The sequence below is a fragment of the Martes martes genome (genome assembly GCF_963455335.1).
Source record: "Martes martes genome assembly, chromosome: 4".
Lineage (NCBI taxonomy): Eukaryota > Metazoa > Chordata > Mammalia > Carnivora > Mustelidae > Martes > Martes martes.
In genome coordinates this window covers 164,077,172-164,091,058 of record NC_137891.1, presented here as the reverse complement: position 1 = coordinate 164,091,058, position 13,887 = coordinate 164,077,172, and the positions used below count along the sequence as shown (strand labels likewise).

At 40.2% G+C, this 13,887-nt stretch overlaps 1 protein-coding gene across 2 annotated transcripts in view; it reads left to right on the top strand.

Moving 5' to 3' along the window:
- THRAP3 (thyroid hormone receptor associated protein 3) overlaps window positions 1-13,887 on the top strand; it is a 73,942-nt gene that overhangs the window by 22,031 nt on the left and 38,024 nt on the right. For both annotated transcript variants that reach the window (XM_080801208.1, XM_080801207.1), the window contains exon 2: window positions 5,156-5,263. The gene's annotated coding sequence lies outside the window, so the exon portion shown is untranslated. The remainder of the gene's footprint in view (window positions 1-5,155; window positions 5,264-13,887) is intronic.

The following is a 13,887-nucleotide window of genomic DNA, read 5'->3' as shown; positions in this document are numbered from 1 at the left end:
GCTTATAGGTCTTCTCACCTGACAAAGCAAGGAAATACATGTGTGTGTACATATAGGAGCAATGTGTATAATAACATATATATGTAGAAATACTTACAAATATTTCTGACGTATCTGTGTGTGTCCATTTGTATAAGCGAAACAGGACCTTATACTGGTATCTCCACTTCTAATCCAGTACCACCTGGGCCATTCTAGCCTTTCTGTCTGTCTTTGTGGCCTCCTACTCCCAACAGTGAGAAGTTTGCGTCTCACCATCTGCCATCCATTTACTTACTAATTCCATACTTATTAATTCCAGTATACATATATAATGGTTTCAGAATTGTTAACCCATAACCCCATGGGAAACAACTTTAACGTCTAGAATACAGTGATTATGTGCAGTTCCTTTTGCTGTTTTCCTTGTTAAACTCTTTTCCATAGTTACTTAGGTCAGCTCCTTTCCCCTCCACCTGCTTTTTTTTTTTTTTTTTAAAGATTTATTTATTTGAGAGAGAGAGCGCCAGTGCATAAGTGGGAGGGGCAAAGGGAGGAGGGAGAATCTTAAGCAGACTCCCTGCAGAGTGCAGATTCCTGATGCTGAATCCAAGAGTCTGATACATGTGCTTACCCGACTATACCATTCAGGCATCCCTGCTTTATTTTTTAATTGACTACTGCTTTTGCTCTCATTGACATCAGCTTTTCCAGTCAAAAGGCGAATAGGCTTGAACAGAATGATTTTCTCTGGACACATTTCTTTGGCTGCTGCAAACATGATTTAATCAACTCACTGTAAATAAATGGCTTTCCCTGTTAAGCTAACAAATGAACCACTCAGAAACTTACTTTGGTTGTAGCTTCATTTTTACTTTTTTGTTTTTGTGAAGATCTGTTGCAGTGAGATATTCTGTTTTAAATTTCCAAATTTTCTAACGGAATGCTGTTAGATATGAATATTGTGATGAGTGCTTAGTTTGGTAATGTCGACATACATCATATTCTTGGCAAAGTTATGGTGTTTTTTCTTCTTTTTTTTTTTTTTTAATTTTATTTTTAAGTAATCTCTACACTCAACATGGGTCTTGAATGCACAACCCAGAGATGAAGAGAGCCACATACTCCACTGACTGAGCCAGCCAGGTGCTCCCTCTTCCCATTTTTTTTTTTTTTTTAAAGATTCTGTTTATTTATTTGACTCGGAGAGATAGAGATCACAAGTAGGCAGAGAGGCAGGCAGAGAGAGAGGGAGAAGCAGGCTCCCCACCGAGCAGAGAGCCTGACGTGGGGCTCAGTCCCAGGACCCTGAGACCATGACCTGAGCCAAAGGCAGAGGCTTTAACCCACTGAGCCACCCAGGCACTCCTGGTGTTTTTTCATAACAGAATTTTGCCATATAAATCATTAACAAAATAATCTACACTCCACACTGCCCCTTAAATGGGTAATGTTCAAAGTCCACTTTTGTCTTCTTGTTTTAACATATGGAGGTGTACTGGTAATTTAAAACTAGTAATAAAATCGCAGAATGCATGGTACCTGAACGACCGAACTGTACCTGCGTCCCCGCAGTCTGAGGCAGCACAAGGTGGTGAGACCTCGTAGTCTTGTTTGCAGCTACTCCACTCTGCTATCGTGTGAAAGCAGCTAGCTGTAAACCAAGGAACATGGCTGTATTCTAGTAAAAGTATTCATAGATGTTGAAGTTTGAATTTCATAGAACTCTCACACATCCTGAAATACTCTTGCTTTTTTTCAACCATTTAAAAATGTAGAAACAATTCTTAGCTCATGGGTGGTTAGGAAAAAAAAAAAGGAAAAAATAGGCTGGGCTTGATTTGGCCTTTGTGCATCATTTGATGACCCCACCCCTTGATGTAGAAAGCCCTCTATTCGCCACCCATATGGGAAGTATCTTTCTCTCCAAAACCACGTGTAATTTCACCAGACTTGGATTCTGTTTTGGTTCCTGCTGATGCCATGGAAGGGGCAAACTTTGCACAGTTTTCTGTGGTAAAACACTAAAGGTTTCTTTGCCCAGCTGTCATAATCTCCTCAATCCCTAGTATTTTTCCCTCCGGACAGGAAATAGCTAAGGTTAAATTTTGTTCTTTTTTATTTTATTTTTTTATTAGAGACAGATCACAAGTAGGCAGAGAGGCAGGCAGAGAGAGAGGGGGAAGCAGACTCCCTGCTGAGAAGAGAGCCCAATGCAGGGCTCCATCCCAGGACTCTGAGATCATGACCTGAGCTGAAGGCAGAGGCTTAACTCACTGAGCCATCCAGACACCCTCAAATTTTGTTCTTTTTTAAAGATAATATTCAAGAGAGAAAAGAGAGAAAGAGTATGTGTGCTGGAAGAGGAGCAGAGGGAGAGGGGCAATCAGAATCCGTGCTGAGTGGAACCTGAGGCGGGCTTGATCTCAGGACCCTAAGATCATGACCTGAGCCCAAACAAAGAGTTGGATACTTAATGGACTGTGTCACCCAGGCACTCCTAAATTTTGTTCTTTGGATATTTTGGTTTAACTTAATTAGAAGACACTGCTCTTTTGTTCACTTTTATTGGTATCTTGCTCTTAAAGCTAGAGGAAATTAGTCTTACACAAGCAAGTTATGCTTGGTGGTTTTAGAGGACTAGCTTTAAACTTAGGTTCATAGGAGCAGGCAGGGTCATCCTTGTGTTTTCTTCATGTTCTTTATCTCAGTAACTAAGATTACTGTGGGTGCCTGAGGTGAGATGAGGGGAAAAAAAATTCAAGTCTTTAACTTTAGGGGTACTACAAATATTATGGTCCTAGAATATTAGTATTTACCCTCTGTTTGGATTTAGGAACTATGTTGTTACTTAAGGTCTGGTAGTGTTTGGCACGTGGGAGTATTCTGAGGTGTACTCTGGTCTAAGCCACTCCTGCCTGTCCTTCACCTGGATTATTAGAGGCAATATCTGTTAATTTCTTCTGACCTTGTCCCATTGAAACCTGTTCTATACTCAGCAGCCAAAATGATCCTTTTAAAACATAATTCTGGTCATATTACTCTTCTACTGAAAACTCTCCATTGGCTGCCCACATTACCCAGAAGAAAACCAAAGTCCTAAAATGGCTTGCAGGACCTGTATGTTCACCCATATCTCTGTACCGCCATCTTTCCCCTAGAATATAAGCTCTGGGAATGAAGAGATACTTAAATTGTCGACCCACCATTGCCTAGAATAGTGCCTGGCAATGTGGTAGATACTTGATAAATTTTTTGTTGAATAAGTGGACAGTTAGGGAAATTGTGTAAAAGGGAAAAGGTCTATTGTTGGCAGTGCCATGGTGTCCTTGTTAATAATCTGGCATTTGACCAAGGGAAAAGTATGCCTGTGAATGTCCAGATGACACAGGCAGGACAAGCTGGGGAGGGTGCATGAAGACGGGTGGCAGGGATGACTCAAGGCTTTAGGTGTCTCCTTACTGTCACAGAGTAAATAAGGGCTAGATCCTCAGATTTGCTTCTTCACCCATTGCAACAGTGGAAGATTGAAGATTTGTTGGGGTGATAAAATTCTTGCTGGTGTCCAAGAGGAGGTTAATTAATAGAAAAGAAATATGGTGGGGTAGTAAAACAGAAGGGTGTGTGTGTGTGTGTGTGTGTGTGTGTTTGCTAGCTATCTGGTTAGAATCTTAAGGATGGGTTTATTAATAGAATAGCCCATTTTCTTTAATTCAGTGCATTGTAGAGTAAGTGGTTCTCAGTCCTGGAACAGTCACTTCTACTTCCCTCCAGCTGACTGCTGTGAGCCCCTGTTCCTCTGCAGTTAGAAACAAGGAAAAGCTTTGGCTGATGTAACCTAGGATATATTCTAAGAATAAGCGGCATGAATATATGGAAAAGTATTTTGCAAGAAAGTTTTTGAAAGTGCTGTGTTACTATGAACTAAGTAAATGTAAACACTGTCATTAATTTGGTGAAGGGGCTGACTGAATACTAATGTTATCTGAATAAAATAGTCTTAGCCTGTTAGTTTTAAGAGTAGATTTTTATTGCCTCTTCCTAATGTTAATTACCTGATTAGCTTTGGTATAGGTCAAGATTTTATTGCTTGGGTTTTCAGTTTACTCAGCAAACACGTATCAGTGTTAGGTATATATAGGTTGTAGTCCTTTGAGGGAAATTGACATTAATGGATGTAATGAGATGAGTGTAAGGCGAGACATGTCCAGGGTAACATGTAGAAGCAGTACAGAACTCAGCCTGTGTGCACCAGGGACAGCTTGCTGGGGAAGGAGACCCCTGTAAGAATGAGTAGGGGTTTGGTTGGTGGGAGGGGAGGAGGCATTCTAGGCTGAGGATTCCCATGTACCAAGAGACCATAGCTTAAGCAAATACATTCCTTTCTTTTCCTGGCTAGGTAGGCAGAGTTCAGCTATGTGCAAACCACAGATTTTAGAGAAAGCTAGGGCGGTTGTCTTTAATTGAGTGAATGCTGAATAAGTGGGAAAAAAAGTGATTAAGACTGCATCTTCAGATTATTTGAATCTTGGGTGCCTTCCTACTCTGTAGCAGTATGAATGAACGATAAAGCTTTAACAAGCCAGGAGGAGTAAGGACATTCATACTTGCTCATCTTGGAACTTTGTTTTCCTTTTTGTTTTGAATAATACCACATAGCTTTGATGTATGGCCATATTAGTAATGTTTAGATCTGAGAGTATTTAAGTAACTGGATCAGAAGGGTTATTTGTGTTTTAAGGGATGAGGATGCGAAGTTGTTTTAACTTGCAATGTGTTAAATTCAGTTCGGCATACCTCAGTTACATTTTTTTGTTTCAGATATCTAATTCTTCTGAAGTAATTGTCCAGGTTAAATTACGGAGTTTGTGAATTAGTCTTGCATAATGCAAACCATAGCACCTGAAATATTGCCAGTGAGAGTATCAGGTTATAAGGGGAAGGTTTTAGCTTTCGGTTCTGCAGCCTTACTGTAGGTAGGGGGTTGGATGGATAAAAACCTGAGTGAGACCAAAGACCCTCAGGCCAGTATGCTTTGAGAGAGAAGGTCCACTTGGAGTGAAGTTGAGGGTTAAAGTAGAATTTTTGCTTAGAGATTTGAAGCATCTGTATTTCACGATACAGTCTGCAAGTTTTGGGTAGTTGTCTCATCACTGCTTGTTTCCTCTTGTTCCAGAATTGTATCCTGACTTTGTAAACTGGAGAAGCCAGTGACACTGCCAGTGTTGTTCTGCTGTAGTGTCTGTTCAGGATCCGGTGCAAGTTGAATCATTGTTCAAATAAGGTAAATGTATGGCGCTAAAAGGAACTAATAATAACTTCATTGGCTTATAAAACCAGCCTTATGTGTTAAAGAGTTGTTCAGAAGATTCCTTAAGGGAAGTTCTGTGTTGTTAAGCAGTGTTTATTTTTCAGCTTAATAAACTGAAACAAGATGATAAAGTAGCTCTGCTCTCCTCTCTGATTCTATTCTAAGTTGTAGAATCAGCAGTTTCTATTTTAACTGAATAATACATGTTTATTCATTAGGAAGTATTGAAAAGATCATCCATAAACTTTATGTGTATAATCCTTGTTAATATTTTGGTGAATAGTTTCTTTTCATATGTGTATTATTTGGATATGTGTGTGTTTAAGCAAAATCGAGGTTGGACTTTCCTGTCTCACCTGGTTCTTGTTAACATTCCCTGTTTGCATTTTTAAATGACTTGTGGCATTTAATCATGGATGTGCCATGTAATTTCAAATTATCTAACTAGTTCCTTTTTGGTAGACATTTAGGCTCTTCTGCATTTTCTTCTGTCCGATAACTATGTGATAGACATGGTTACATTTATGTATACATTTGATTTTCTCTCACAGTACATTTTCTTAAAAAAAAGCATCTTATATATTTATCGAATTTAATTTTACTTGTTAATACATGTATAAAAATCCTTCCTAGTCCCTAAAAGCTGTTGATTCTGCTTCTACTGTTATTTTTGCTATTGCTTCTACACAATAAGCTTATTTTGTTACTTACTGATTTTTCTGATTTTTTGTATTATCTGTTAATTTCCCACCTTGGATGGTGGTGGTTTCTGGTAGAATTCCCTGACCACTTCACACATTCACATTTATTGTCACTCTGGTTATAATATAGTTTTGCTTAGAGCAGTATTCACCGTTGGAGATGTATGGCTGTGTATAACTTACAGCTGGATCATTTCACATGCCATGGTTAATTTTCCTGTTTTGCATAGCTTTTTATTTTCTCTGTTGTAATATCTTTTTTTGCTCTGTTTTGCTTAATTTCTGTTTCTCATCAGTAATTAATCTTTAAAGTCTACCCAGAAATGTAAATATTCCTCAGTATTTTAAATATTTTAGCAATATTACAAGTTTTACCTTCATGGAGATACCTTCTCATCTGCTTCATTTTGGATGTTATCTAGGCAGCTCCCCAGCTCTGTCAACATCATCATCCTCATGACTTTTCCTGCATCTTTTGTGCTGGATCCCGTTAACTTTTTCCCATATCCTTTCCTTCTTAATTCAGTCTCATTTTGGAAGAGCACCTTTCTCCATCGGCTTCCTGAGAAAAGGGTACACAAGAGATGAATTGTTTAGACATGTATGTCTAAAAATGCCTTTATTTTACTTCCATACTGATAGTTTGGTTTGGTATAGAAGTCTAATTTTTTTTTAAAGATTTTATTTATTTATTTGACAGACAGAGATCACAAGTAGGCAGAGAGGCGGGCAGAGAGAGGGGGGGAAGCATGCTCCCCGCTGAGTGGAGAACCCGATCAGGGCTCAATCCCAGGACCCTGGAATCATGCCTGAGCTGAAAGCAGAGGCTTTAACTCACTGAGCCACCCAGGCGCCCCTTTGTGGCTCTTTTCATCTAATGCGCTGGTCACTTACTTAATGAACTGAAACTTAATGTCCCTCAGTTCTGGGAAATTTTCTGGAATTACGTCCTTGGTTTTTCTCTCCTTTATTGTCTCTACTCTTTTTATGGAATTGTTAATTGGATGTTGGATCTTTTGAGCTGATCCTATAAATTTATCCTTTTTCTGCTCTTTCCATAGCTATTTACTTTGTGGGAAATTTCCTTGATTGCATTTTTATAGCCTTTGTTTTTTTCCACTTACGTTCCTATCTGTATATATTTCATATTTATCAACTCTTTTTTTCCTTCTCCATTCATTCATTCATTCATTTTATTTTATTTATTGGGCTCCTGGGTGGCTAAGTCGGTTAAGTGTCTGCCTTCAGCTCAGGTCATGATCCCAGGGTCCTGGGATAGAGTCCTGCATTGTTTCCTTGCTCAGCGGGAGCCCGCTTCTCCCTGTGCCTGCTCTGCCCCAGCGCATGTACACTGTCTCTCAAATAAATAAGTAAAGTCTTTAAAAAAGAAAAAAAAAAGATTTTATTATTTGAGAGAGAAGGGGAGAATACAGAGGGAAAGTGAGAGGGAGAAGCAGACTCCCTAATGGACAGAGAGCCTGATGTGGGACTCAGTCCCAGGACCCTGAGATCATGACCTGAGCCAAAAGCAGATGCTTAACCAACTGAGCCACCCAGGAGCCCCGTCAGCTTTTTCTTTTAAGTAATCTGCACTCAGTATGAGGGTTGAACTCGACTCCCAAGATCAGGAGCCCCATGCTCTACTAACTGAGCCAGCCAGGCAACCCCATCTTCATCAACATCTTTATTTGCTCCATTCTTCTTCTTCATAAAACTCTAAACAGTCACAGTGCCTACAAGAATATGGTTACACTTTTTATACGTATGCGGAAACTTGTGCCTTCTATGGCTGCCAGGACAGGCTGGCAGTTGGTCTTAAATTTTCCCATGTGAGTCAGGGATTCCAGTTGCAGTAAATTACAAACTCCTTCCTTCCCACCTCTCATGAAGGCTTTTCAGTTTATTGACATGGATGGTAAGATTTATTTGTGTTATTGTGGTAAGAACGTTTAAGTTGAGATCTGTCTTAACAAATTTTTTAGTGGATATTGTTGACTATAGATAGAGCATTGTACAGCAGATCTCTAAAGCTTATTAGTCTTAGTTAACTGAAACTTGATGCACTTGATTAACAAATGCCCATTTCCCCTTATTCCCAGCCCCATGGCAACCACCATTCACTCTGATTCTATGAGATTGTCTATTTGAGATGCCTTATATAAGTGGAATCGTGAGGTATTTGCCGTTTTGTGACTGGCTTATTTCACGTAGTATCATGTCTCCCAGGTTCATTAAAAAAATTTTTTTTTTTCTTTTAAGGCTGAATAGTAGTCTGTTGTGTGTGTACACCACATTTTCTTTATCCATTCTGTTGGTGGACATTTAGGTTCTTTCCACATATTGGCTTTTGTTAGCAGTGCTGCAGTGAGCATGGGAGTGCTAGTACCTCTTTGAGATCCAGATTTCACTTCTTTTGGATAAATACCCAGAAGTGGAATTGCTGGATATGCATTCTGTTTTTAATTTTCAGGAGCTCCCTTTTGTTCTCTGAAGCAGAGAGATGAAATAGTATAGTATTAGATTGTGATAGTATCCTCATGTGTAAAATGAGAGTAATAATAAATAGTGTGTACCTCATAGCAGTGTTGTAACTTAAGCTAATGAATGTATGCAAAGCATTTGGGAGAAGTGCCTGGTATTACTTTATTATTATTACTTTCCTTTCCTTTTATGGTGGATGCAGTATCTTTTATCTCTGAGAAAACTAGTAAATAGGCTTACCTGGGCCTATCAGATAAATACTAATATTTTCTTTTTCAGTGCCTTTTTAATATTTCTTTAATAAAACAGGAATTTTACTTTTGCTTATGGTAAGAAGAAGAATCTAACTTTTTGGGCCAGGTTCTCCTGACTACTGATTCATCCTTTTATCTGGTGATTTGAAAAACCACCTTTCGGGGTGCCTGAGTGGCTCAGTTGGTTAAGTGTCTGACTCTTGGTTTCGGCTCAGGTGTCATGATCTCATTGGTTGTCAGGCTCCAGGCTCAGCAGGGAGCCTGCTTGAAGATTTCTCTCCCTCTGCTCCTCCCCCCCCCCCAACATTCTCTCTCTCTCAAAGATTTTATTTATTTGAGAGAGAGAGAGAGGGGCAGAGAGAGCACACAACCAGGGAGAGGGAAAGGCAGAGGGAGAAGCAGGGTTCCTGCTGAGCAGGGAGCCCGATGCGGGGCTTGATCCCAGTACCCCGATATGACCCGAGCCGAAGGCAGCTGCTTAACTGACTGAGCCACTAGGTACCCCTTAAATAAAGAAGTCTTTTTTTTTTTTTTTTTTTTTTTTTTAATTTATTTGACAGACTGAGAGAAACAGAGCACACAAGCAGGGGGAGTAGCAGAGGGAGAGGGAAGCAAGCTCTCCACTGAGCAGGGAGCCCAGTGTGGACCTCAATCCCAGGATCCTGGGGTCATGACCTGAGCTGAAGGCAGACGCTTAATTGACTGAGCCACCCAGGTGTCCCTAAATAAATAAATCTTTAAAAGAAAGAAAAGAAAAGCTACCTTGGTAAAGTGTGTCTTATAGGGTATGTTTCTTTGGGGGGGGGCGAGGTAATATTTCATTTTTTTTTTAAGATTTTATTTATTGGTCAAAGAGAGGGTACGAGAGCAAGTATGTGCGAGAGCACAAGCAGAGGGAGGAGCGTGATTGGGACTTGATCCCAGATGCTTAACTGACTGAGGCATCCAGGTATCCCCAGGATGGGGGGGGGGCTGTATTTCTAAACTTCGTATTTTGTTCCATTTATTTCTCTAATCTTGTACTAATACTCAGTGGTTTTAGTTGTAGCCTTATTTCATCTTTTACTTAGTAATGCAAGCCTTTTTTCCTCTCCACCCTCAGTAAACTAAATACAATTACATCCATGCTCCATATTTTCATCCATAGAGAAAGATTTCAGTTCTTCAAGAGACTTAAATATTGGTAATTAGAAAATAAAAGACTAGAAGCATATGTACATAGGAAACCAGTTGCGTGATTTTTTAAATAAGCATACTGGATTTTAACCACTTAAGATTCTTACCTTTGTCTATTAAGGCTGTTTTTGATTTTTTTGATTTATTCAGTCAGTGGATGCTTGAGTCCTTGTTACTGTGCCTGCTCTGTGTGCTTGGGTTACCAGCAATGAGCAAGACAGACAGGACTTGTGTTCTTGGGGAGCTTACTTTTCTAGTTTGGGGAGGCAGATAAGATAATTTCAGATTTTCCTAAGTGTTAGGAACGAAACAGGACTACCAGATAACTGAGGGCTGGGGGTGCAGTGAGGTTTCATTAGATAATACGTTACAGGAAGGCCTTTTCAAGTGGCTGAGAGTAGCAGGATGGGAAAGGATCTGGCTATGCTCGAGACTGCAGAAGAGTGTATTTGGAGACAATGCCAAGTGGAAAGGTGCTGAGACTCTAAATGCCCGCCTTGTTCGAGGAACAGAAAGAAGACCATTGTGGCTCTGAGAGAGTGGTTTGAGATGGTGTTGGACAAGTAGGTGAGGGGCACATCACTTCGTATTTTGAAGCTGTGGCAAGCCAGATCTTTCCTGTATAAACCTGATGAGTTCAGTTTTGTTCCTTTATTAATGAATAATATAAGATGTTCTAGGAAATAAATAGATCTATTTCTTTTTATTTTATTTTATTAAATTAAAAGATTTTTTAAATTTATTTGTCAGAGAGATGGAGAGAAAGCACCAAGCAGGGGGAGTGGCAGGCAGAGGGAGAAGCAGGCTCTGCTCTGAGCAAGGAGCCCGATATGGGACTCGATCCCAGGATCCTGGAATTATGACCCAAGCCTAAGGCAGACGCTTAGCTGATTGAGTCACCCAGGTATCCCAGTAGATCTATTTCTGTAGGTGGTTTATATGCGGTTCCTGAAGGAAAGCCCAGAGAGAGGAGCAGCATTGCTCACATATATCTGAAATAAGTTCTGGTTGGGTGTTTGGATCTAACTGGAGTTGGAGTAGTTGTGTTGTCTTTAAATGTAGGTAGCTTTGAATAGTGCCTTAATTCATTTTTTTAATAAATACTTTATTTGAGAGAGAGTGGGGGAAGAGGCATAGGGTGAAGCAGACTCCCTGCAGAGCAGGGAGCCCAATGCGGGACTCTTTTCCAGGACCCCAGGATCATGACCTGAGTGGAAGGGAGTCACTTAAGTGACTAAGCACCAAGGCGCCCCCTTAACTCTTTTTAAATGGAAGCAGCGGGTTGGGCTCTTGGTTTCTTTTGTAGATTCAGGATAAAATCCAAAATGATAGCAGATCTTGAAATCATTTTTGGTTTCTTATGTAGAGTTGTGTGTTTATTTAAGACATTTCTCTTTTTTTCTCCCTCAGTATATCTGGTGCCCCAGATACACAGTCACATTTCCTTCTTGATCTTCAGTGACTTAAATAATTTCTTGTCCCAGTGATAGGGCAAACTCCACGCCTTCCATCTTTCACTTTTTAAAAGAACAGGACCAGGGGTGCCTGGGTTGGTTAAAGCCTCTGCCTTCGGCTCAGGTCATGATCCCAGGGTCCTGGGATCGAGCCCCACATCGGGCTCTCTGCTCAGTGGGGAGCCTGCTTGTGATCTCTGTTTGTCAAATAAATAAATAAAATCTTAAAAAAAAAATAAAAGGGACCAAATAATCATACTGGATCAGATTTAAAACTTGAGCTTTCAAAAATATGTAATCATTGTTGTCCTCTAGGACAGCACTGTGCAAGAGAAGTCCAGTCTGAGCTGTACATAATTTTGGATTTTCTAGCAGCCACATTACAAAATAAATCAAATGAAATAAATTTTAGTGATTTTTTTATGTAATATATCCAAAATATTCTCATTGCAACATGTAATTAATATAAAAAATAGTGAGTTTACATTTTGATTTTTGTACCAAGTCTTTGAAATTCTTTATTTTCTATGTGTGGCTCATCTTGGTACAGACAGTAACATTTCAGGTGCTTGGTAGCCACATGTGTATTGGACAGTGCAGTCTGAGGGCTCATGCATCTGAAGGAACAGAAAAAGTAATGATTCAGTTATTGAATGATACATTTCCATCTTCTAAATATAAAGCCTTGAAAGAATAACATATAATGAAATAAACTTAAACAGACACTACTTTTTTCCTTCTAAACCTCTGTGTGATAGACTTGTTTGGAGAAGATGATTTGATCCCAGAAAGATCAATGTCTATAAAAGATGTCAAACAACTCATTTCTCCTAATAGAGTTATAAAGTAGAATTGTGTGTAAACAGTGATGTCTGTGTACCACGGGTTGGATGATAACTTCATGAAGAGAGACCACAGTCGTCCTATTCTTTGGAATCTGCAAACAGTGTTCCGTGTACCTCTGGCTCAGAATCCCTTCCAGGTTTCCTCAGTAAGAATCTTTGATAAATGGACTTCTTTTAAAGCTCTAAAGGTGATTGCAGTATGCACCACTGGTTCAGCCCAAGGTATTTGTAATAGTAATTTCATTTTAAAATGGAACAGTTAAGTGTCAGAGTTGGCTGTTTAGTTTTTAAAGAGGTTTATTACCATAATGAAAGCTGGAAGGAGGCCAAAGATTGTTAGTTTTGTGTGTGGGGGGGGTAGATTATTTATTTATTTAATTTATTTATTAGGCAGAGAGATCATAAGAGAGGCAGGCAAAGGGGGGGGGAGCAGGCTCCCCGCTGAGCAGAGAGGCTGATGTGGGGCTCAATCCCTGGACCCTGAGACCATGATCTGAGCTGAACGCAGAGGTCTAACTAACTCACTGAGCCACCCTGGTGCCCCAGGAGGCCATAGGTCATTAGTTAACATAGGCTATAGTGTCTTTAAGTTAGAAGAGCTGAGAGTTCCTCTAAAAAATAAAAAGATACTCCCCAGCGGTAACACATACTCATTTAAAACTGGCACTAAAATTGCTATTACCCACCCTAGGGATAGAGGAGAACAGCCTCTGGGGTGAAGTGAAGATTATTGAAGCTGCTGACTGTGCTGTCCATTCTGTTTCTCTGATGATGAGATTGATTGCATAGATGGTCTGTTAGCTTAGTAGACCCCCACTCAATAAACTCTCAAGAGAAGATGCCACAAGTTGCCTACACTGGGGATACTGTGATGAACAAGTTCCAAATGAATGGCCCCTCAATTTGCTGTTGATGTTCCCTGCTAACACCTAGCAGCAAAGGGATTTGTTCTCCAAGGTTTGTGACCGTAGAATATGATCTTTTCGGATGCCTGGGTGGCTCAGTTGGCTGAGTGACTGCCTTCAGCTCAGGTCATGATCCCGGAGTTCTGGGATTGAGTCTCGCATAGGGCTCCCAGCTCCACCGGGAGTCTGCTTCTCCCTCTGACCTTCTCCCCTCTCATGCTCTCTCTCTCTCTCTTTCAAATAAATAAAATCTTAAAAAAAAGAATACGACCTTTTTTTGCTTCTGTATACCTCTCAGTGCAACACATGCTTTAGCTAATATAAGGTATAAAACACTGTATTCTGTGATTACTTACTACTAATAGCAAGAAAATAGAATTCTGGGGCGCCTGGGTGGCTCAGTGGGTTAAAGCCTCTGCCTTTGGCTCAGGTCATTATCTCAGGGTCCTGGGATCAAGCCCCGCATCGGGCTCTCTGCTCTGTGGGGAGCTTGCTTCCTCCTGTCTCTCTGCCTGCCTCTCTGCCTACTTGAGATCTCTGTCTGTCAAATAAATAAAACAAAATCTTAAAAAAAAAAAAAAAAGAAAGAAAATAGAATTCAGTAAACTCTTGTTTGCTCTCAGAGAGGTTCCCCAGCATCTCCTTTTCACCACTCTGAGTTTGTAGCTAAACATAGCTTGTGGCAGGAACTTACCTGCTACATGCCAGGCAGTTTTTGTGCACTTCCTTTGTTCCCACGGTGGTTCTGTGACTGGTATGTCACTCCTGGAGGATTGGGAAA